This window comes from Lepidochelys kempii, chromosome 1 (genome assembly GCF_965140285.1).
Source record: "Lepidochelys kempii isolate rLepKem1 chromosome 1, rLepKem1.hap1, whole genome shotgun sequence".
In the NCBI taxonomy this organism is placed as follows: domain Eukaryota; kingdom Metazoa; phylum Chordata; order Testudines; family Cheloniidae; genus Lepidochelys; species Lepidochelys kempii.
This window is the reverse complement of record NC_136380.1, coordinates 349987567-349995349: the sequence shown is the minus strand read 5'-3', so window position 1 is coordinate 349995349 and position 7783 is coordinate 349987567.

The window sequence follows — 7783 nt, the reverse complement described above, 5'->3', positions numbered from 1 at the left end:
TCCTCATAAGTCATGTGTTCCAGACCCCTAATCATTTTTGTTGCCCTTCGCTGGACTCTCTCCAATTTATCCACATCCTTCTTGTAGTGTGGGGCCCAAAACTGGACACAGTACTCGAAATGAGGCCTCACCAATGTCGAATAGAGGGGAACGATCACGTCCCTCGATCTGCTCGCTATGCCCCTACTTTTACATCCCAAATGCCTTTGGCCTTCTTGGCAACAAGGGCACACTGCTGACTCATATCCAGCTTCTCATCCACTGTCACCCCTAGGTCCTTTTCCGCAGAACTGCTGCCTAGCCATTCGGTCCCTAGTCTGTAGCTGTGCATTGGGTTCTTCCGTCCTAAGTGCAGGACCCTGCACTTATCCTTATTGAACCTCATCAGATTTCTTTTGGCCCAATCCTCCAATTTGTCTAGGTCCTTCTGTATCCTATCCCTCCCCTCCAGCATATCTACCACTCCTCCCAGTTTAGTATCATCTGCAAATTTGCTGAGAGTGCAATCCACACCATCCTCCAGATCATTTATGAAGATATTGAACAAAACCGGCCGCAGGACCGACCCTTGGGGCACTCCACTTGATACCGGCTGCCAACTAGACATGGAGCCATTGATCACTACCCGTTGAGCCCGACAATCTAGCCAGCTTTCTACCCACCTTATAGTGCATTCATCCAGCCCATACTTCCTTAACTTGCTGACAAGAATACTGTGGGAGACCGTGTCAAAAGCTTTGCTAAAGTCAAGAAACAATACATCCACTGCTTTCCCTTCATCCACAGAACCAGTAATCTCATCATAAAAGGCGATTAGATTAGTCAGGCATGACCTTCCCTTGGTGAATCCATGCTGGCTGTTCCTGATCACTTTCCTCTCATGCAAGTGCTTCAGGATTGATTCTTTGAGGACCTGCTCCATGTTTTTTCCAGGGACTGAGGTGAGGCTGACTGGCCTGTAGTTCCCAGGATCCTCCTTCTTCCCTTTTTTAAAAATTGGCACTACATTAGCCTTTTTCCAGTCATCTGGGACTTCCCCGGGTCGCCACGAGTTTTCAAAGATAATGGCCAATGGCTCTGCAATCACAGCCGCCAATTCCTTCAGCACTCTCGGATGCAACTCGTCCGGCCCCATGGACTTGTGCACGTCCAGCTTTTCTAAATAGTCCCTAACCACCTCTATCTCCACAGAGGGCTGGCCATGTCTTCCCCATTTTGTGATGCCCAGCGCAGCAGTCTGGGAGCTGACCTTGTTAGTGAAAACAGAGGCAAAAAAAGCATTGAGTACATTAGCTTTTTCCACATCCTCTGTCACTAGGTTGCCTCCCTCATTCAGTAAGGGGCCCACACTTTCCTTGGCTTTCTTCTTGTTGCCAACATACCTGAAGAAACCCTTCTTGTTACTCTTGACATCTCTGGCTAGCTGCAGCTCCAGGTGCGATTTGGCCCTCCTGATATCATTCCTACATGCCCGAGCAATATTTTTATACTCTTCCCTGGTCATATGTCCAACCTTCCACTTCTTGTAAGCTTCTTTTTTATGTTTAAGATCCACTAGGATTTCACCATTAAGCCAAGCTGGTCGCCTGCCATATTTACTATTCTTTCGACTCATCGGGATGGTTTGTCCCTGTAACCTCAACAGGGATTCCTTGAAATACAGCCAGCTCTCCTGGACTTCTTTCCCCTTCAAGTTAGTCCCCCAGGGGATCCTGGCCATCCGTTCCCTGAGGGAGTCGAAGTCTGCTTTTCTGAATTCCAGGGTCCGTATCCTGCTGCTTACCTTTCTTCCCTGCGTCAGGATCCTGAACTCAACCAACTCATGGTCACTGCCTCCCAGATTCCCATCCACTTTTGCTTCCCCCAGTGGATTCTTTCTGGTGTGTGAAATGAGGTACAGCACAGGTTATGTCTGCCACATGGCCTTCTTTATACCTGAGGATAAGAATGGTCCAAAGGAATTGTAAGTGTGTACTTTTGAATTTTTTTTATGTGTACTGAAAGAAAAAACCTCAAAATAGAATTCAGAATGGGAAAAGTTTTGTTACAAGACAATTTATGTCTGCTGAAGTAAGCAGCAGCAGCTCCCTGCAGCGCCCAGCTGTTGCTGAGGAATTGCTGAGCTGTGCATTCGGTTCTTCAGTCCTAAGCTCCCTGCAGCTGAGGAATAGCTGTTACCAAGGGCAGCGAGACGCGCCACCTTGATATTTGTGCTGCTGCCACCAGCAGGGGTAGGCGCCCTGCACCGCGCAGCCTCCTCGGGGGTTCTGGGCCGCGGCTCCGCAGACGTGCGAAGCAGGTGTGCGCAGAGCCATAGGTGCTGTCTGACTTGTCTTTGGAGCCGGTTGTATTATTCGATTGATGGGGTTCTCCCATACGCAGCTCCTCCACTCCTCCCTGGCCAGGGCACGGGGAGTCTGGGACTCCACAGTGGGCCGATGCATTCCCAACCCACCTTCCAGGGAGCGGGCTCTCTCTGAAGGGGTGCAGGAGGCAGGGAGAGAGAGACAGGATTTTCAGAAAGAAACCAAAAAATGGTTGAGAGACCATATTGAGATGAAGGTTACACAGGGAGCAAGTGGCAGAGTCAGCAATAAAACCAGTCATTGTGACTACTCCTCCCCATACTTCCCATTGCTCCTGAACTGCATTGGACAGTTCCCATTCAAGGCGTCTGAATATGCCAGCGAAGCATCTATGAAGTTAGTAGAATGATTGAAGGAATGTAGTTGTCCCACCAAGTTTTCAGAAGAAAGAAAAAGAGGAATAAGGAAAGACAGCTGCAGCTCCCAGTGCCCAGGAAAGGAGAACTGCAGCCACTGGGAGCTGCAGGGAACCATGCCTGCGGACGATCAATGTAAACAAAACATCTCACAGCCTGACAGCAGATTACCCTGATGGGCCGCATGCCCCTGTTCTAAACTATGAAGAAATAAATGCCTGAAGCTCAAGAATAGGGGAAGGGGGGAAACAACAAAAGTCCCAAACCCTTCCCACTGTTCAGAATCACAGAGTGTCTGTGCAAGAGGCTGTCATTAAATAAAAGGATCACTAGCACAGCGCCTGAATGGTTATGGAGAGAGCGAATTGAACAGGATTCCCTAGTTCACATTGGAGAATTAGAAAAAGCTGATAGAAGACCCCTGAGTCATGAGTGGTTTTGGACAGGTTTTTAGGCTGGGGGAGGGACTTGAGAGGCCCTTTGTTCCTGAAGGCCCAATTAGTTACAAACCAAACTTTGAGAACTCCTTCCATTCACAGAATTTTTTTCCTCTGTGTTTGACGATTAGTTTGCTCCTAATTCCACATGGGGCGAGGAGCACATTACATCCTGCAGCTCTCTTTCCTCTGAAAACTGTATGGGCCAGATAACATTTCTGAGATCATTCTGCCGACTAATTGCATCTAATCCCAAAGCAATGTGACCGTTGAAGAAGTTCTCCTTATCTCTATCTTTCTTGTGCTTCTTCCTTAACTTTATTAGCTGAAGTGTCTCACAAGATCCAGTGCTCTGGGCTACTCATGGATAGAGAGGCAGGAACTGATGTTTCCCATTGTTTTCACTTGCTTAGCATTTACCCTTCAACTTTACAATATATCTAAAAGGGAAATGCAAAGGAACAGTAACGAAAATCAAAGAGCCCCAATTTCGGAGGATAAAGAAATCAGGAGCCGAGTACATGAATGCCATCTGGGAACTTGACACGCATTTTTAAAGTCAATCTAATCTTCAAGCTTGGAACATCTAATGCTAATAAAAAGTTATGATTGCTATAAGAAATACAGTTCTTTGGCCCTATAACACTTGATGAGCATTTGTGAAGTGCTTTGAAATGCTTAGATCAGAGGAAGCCTCAGACGATCCACCCTGAGGGTTATAATTATACCTGTTTACCCCCGCAGGTCAATGGAGACACATTGAGTTGGAGGTCAGAGAGGAGTGATTGACAGGGTCAGAAATGAACCGCAATGGTTGGGACTCTTCATGCCAATACTACCCTCTATTTCCTGAACCTGGGTGGACACTTTCCGTCCATGGCTTCCAGATACCTCCCTGACCTGGGAGTAACTCTTACAGAGGCTCATTCTACCTGTGGTAGGAGGAATGAGAAGTGAATTAGGAATGAGAAGTGTATTTCAGATTCTGCCACTGATCCCCAAGTGACCTTCACCTCAACCTGCCTCTGTTTCTAGCCCTCTCCAACAGAGAGTCAGGGTGAGAAGCTAGAAGTTCCCTCAAGATTTCAAAGCCCCTCACAAACACTCCCTGGTGTTTCACACATGAAAAGTGCTGTATTCTGGGAACACTAATACATTGTTCTGGGGATTAGCACCTGTGCATTAAGTAAGAGAGTCGTTATGAATGAAACGGAGGCCAAGGTCCCTCGTACCATTCTGTGAATCAGGTTATCATTTAAAGCCACACAAGTCGGGGCTGTTTCATTTTCCTTGAAATAGAGTTAAGACCTAGTTCAAAAGAATGCAAAAAAGTGGCTCCCACCTTCCTAGCCGGTTTAGAATAAACTGCCCCATGCCCCTAACTACAACCAGCATGAATGGAAAGGACCAGACTAGATTCCTTTCATCAGAGCCTGTCGTGCTACTGATGCCACTCAGAAACAGCCTGAAGCTCATTCTCACTGCAGCCCCCATGAAGTCAGTGGAACGAGACGAGGAACGCAGTTGGCCTGTACAATTTTAAGAGGAAAGAAAGATGAAGAGTGCAACGTGCATGTCACACCCACTGAGGCTGCGATTAGCCCAATCATCACAACCCTTGAGGAAAAGAGCTCCATCCAAAGGAGGACATAGCAAGGCAATCAAGTTTGTTTTGTAACTAATTAGGACCTCCTCCATAAACGACGTCACAGATCCTCCAGGCAGTCCCAGGGACTGTATAAAAGCACACAAGACTCAGCGCTCTTCTAAACACTTCTCCGGACTTCATCTCCTCAGTGAATTAGGTAAGTCTCAATCTCTTATTAACTATAGAGATGTCACAGTATGGTCCATTTATATTTAGGACTGAATCTTGCACTTACTCCTTGTGATTTGTATCAGCGATCAGGATTTCCTTCCATAATTCTGTTGTGCAGTTATTCATCTGCAGGTGCCAGAGGATTCACGATTCGAAGCTGATCGGGGAATTTAGGAGCAACATATGCATTTGGGAAACATAATTCCTGTAAACTGCAAATAGAATCGGGGCATTTACATCTTCTCGGTAACTTTAGGAAGTCCCTTACCATTTTTCACTTCGTTGGATTAGGAAGAAACCTGTTCAGGTTAGTCCAGAAAGGGCCAATTCAGAGGTCTTCTCCTTTAAGCTGATGCTGCTGTTACTCCTCACTCCTGGAGATTGGAGACTGGATGAAGCTGACAAGTGGTGTGATCCAATCTATCAATTCCTATGTTCTTCTGAGCAGTAACACCCATTGGAGGTGCTTCTTCTCGGATGGTGTAATTTAGTGTCACTCCATGGAAGTCAGTGGACCTAAACCTATTGTACCCCAGGTTGTACTTAGTGATTTCTTTGGAGAAAAGCAAAGTCTCTGTTTCTTCATCAGCAAAGAACTACACTGTGATACCGGACTCAACTGAGTTGCAATGCAGAGGTGAAATCCTCAAACGAAGGGATTCAGTTACCATGAAACCAGCCATGTTCTCTTTGAGAAATGTCTCAAATGAACACAGAATCCTAGGTGTCCAGCATAGAAATAGTTCTCCTTATTCCAGTTGGTGTTTTTTTAGACAAAGTCATTGAGAGGGGCTCAAAGGGGCCGGTTGGGAGGGAAGTTGAGTGCGAGTGGACAAGAGGCGTAGAAAGAGGATATAGGAAATATATGTGACCATGAACATAGGGACTAAGGAAACTTACCTCTCTCTCTCTCTCTCGGGTCCCAGGAAGACCTCGCTGCAATAGTAACTGAGATTTGAAGCCTTTCATCCACTGGCACTTGTACCTTTTCTTTACTCTAGTCCCTGGTGTGTGTGTTACAGGTTTACCTCCATCCCAGAAAGATGGCTTTCTCCGGCCTGTGCTATCCAGAATGCGGGGTGGCCCGGCCCAGTCCAGTCACTGGCAGCTGCAACGTGCCATGCGTTAGGCAGTGCCCTGACTCCGAAGTGGTGATCAGACCCTCACCGGTGGTCGTGACCCTCCCGGGACCAATTCTCAGCAATTTCCCTCAACAGAGTGGAGTGGGAGCCATAGGAGCACCTGTGGTCGGACCCGGTTTCGGGGGCTCCTTCGGTCATGGGGGATTGTACGGCTATGGAGGCCGTTACGGAGGATGGTATGGTTTAGGGGGCTATGGTGGTTACGGTGGCCCTTGGGGTTACGGGAGATGTGGTTATGGGGGATTCGGCGGTTCCCTGGGTGGTTATGGTTACGGGGCGGGAATATGCGGTTCCGGGGTATCTTGCCATAGGTACCTCAGTGGAAGCTGTGGGCCATGCTAACACCAGCAGGAACATCCGTGGATGAAGGAAGAACCAGGAAATGAACAGCAAGATCCAGATTCACCGCTGAACTTTTGGGCATGGCTTTCAGAGGTGCTGTGAAAACAGGGCTCCACTTGAAGTCAGTGGGAGCTGTGTGCACTCAGCACCTTGGTCTGATAGCCATGCTGCATTTCTAATGTTACGCTTTAGGACTCTTTCTGAGTGGGAAAAAGAGACCTTGCTGTCAAGCAGAATTAGGCCATATATGTTCTATCCTATTCATCAATCCGTATCTCTGGTGTCTTGCTTTGACCTTTGCTGCTGCAGATGTCTAATGGAGAAGCTGCATAGTTCCTGCTTCTCTTTTGCTTTGTCTCATTACACATGGATTGGGGTAAAACAATAAACTTAAATTGGTTATAAAGAAGACTCGTTTGTCAACCTCTGCAGCTGCACCAATGCAAAAGGAACACTGTGTCTGAAATACATCCCATTGAGGCCTTTGATCAGTCACAGCTCTCCTTGAATCACTGGAAATACATTCTTTCCGCTCTGTACTATTTTTTCCTGTAACTCTGTACTGCCAATTGCATTTGCATTAAAACCTATGCTGCATCATAAGATCAGTCTCTGGTTCTCTTTGTTCCTCCCTCTTCGTTTAAAAATTGCGCTGGAGGAGATTCATCCCTTTATCAGCGGCAGCACCAGGTACTTCTCAAGTTGCACCTTTTCGAAGCCATGGAGTGATTGGAGCCATTGAAGCGCTTCAGTTCACAGCATTATGAGAGCCGTCCTTACCTTGGTGGAGTTCCTCCTTGGTTTATCTGTTTTAGCAAAGACTCTTTTCCTGCAAAGACCAGACAGCTTTTCCATTTAAGAAGGGAAGTTTTCCTATGGTTTGAAGAAGACCAGTCACTTGGTCCACAGTAAAAGTGTTTGTGAGTCTTTGCGGGATAGCGACTCAGGTTTTTGGAAGGAAGAGACAAGTGGCCACCAAATGGCTTGGTTAAGGCAAGGTTAACTGGAGCCCCAACTCCTTTCAGGACAGGCTGATTTTGCTTCTGGAGTGCTTTGAAAGATTACCTCTTCACGAGAAAGGTCTTCTCAAACTGAACTCCACAGACCACCCAGCCTGTTCAATGGAGACTGCCTTCCCCTGGCTTTGAGTGTTTTGGGAGGGAGTATTCAGCAAGGCAAATGCTGGGAAAACATTATAAGACAGAAAATACCTTCTTGCCTCTAGATTAATCCATGGCACACCCATGTCTTGAATACTGCATGCAGATGTGGTCACCCCATCTCCAAAAAGGTATATTCGAATTGGAAAAAATTAAAAAGG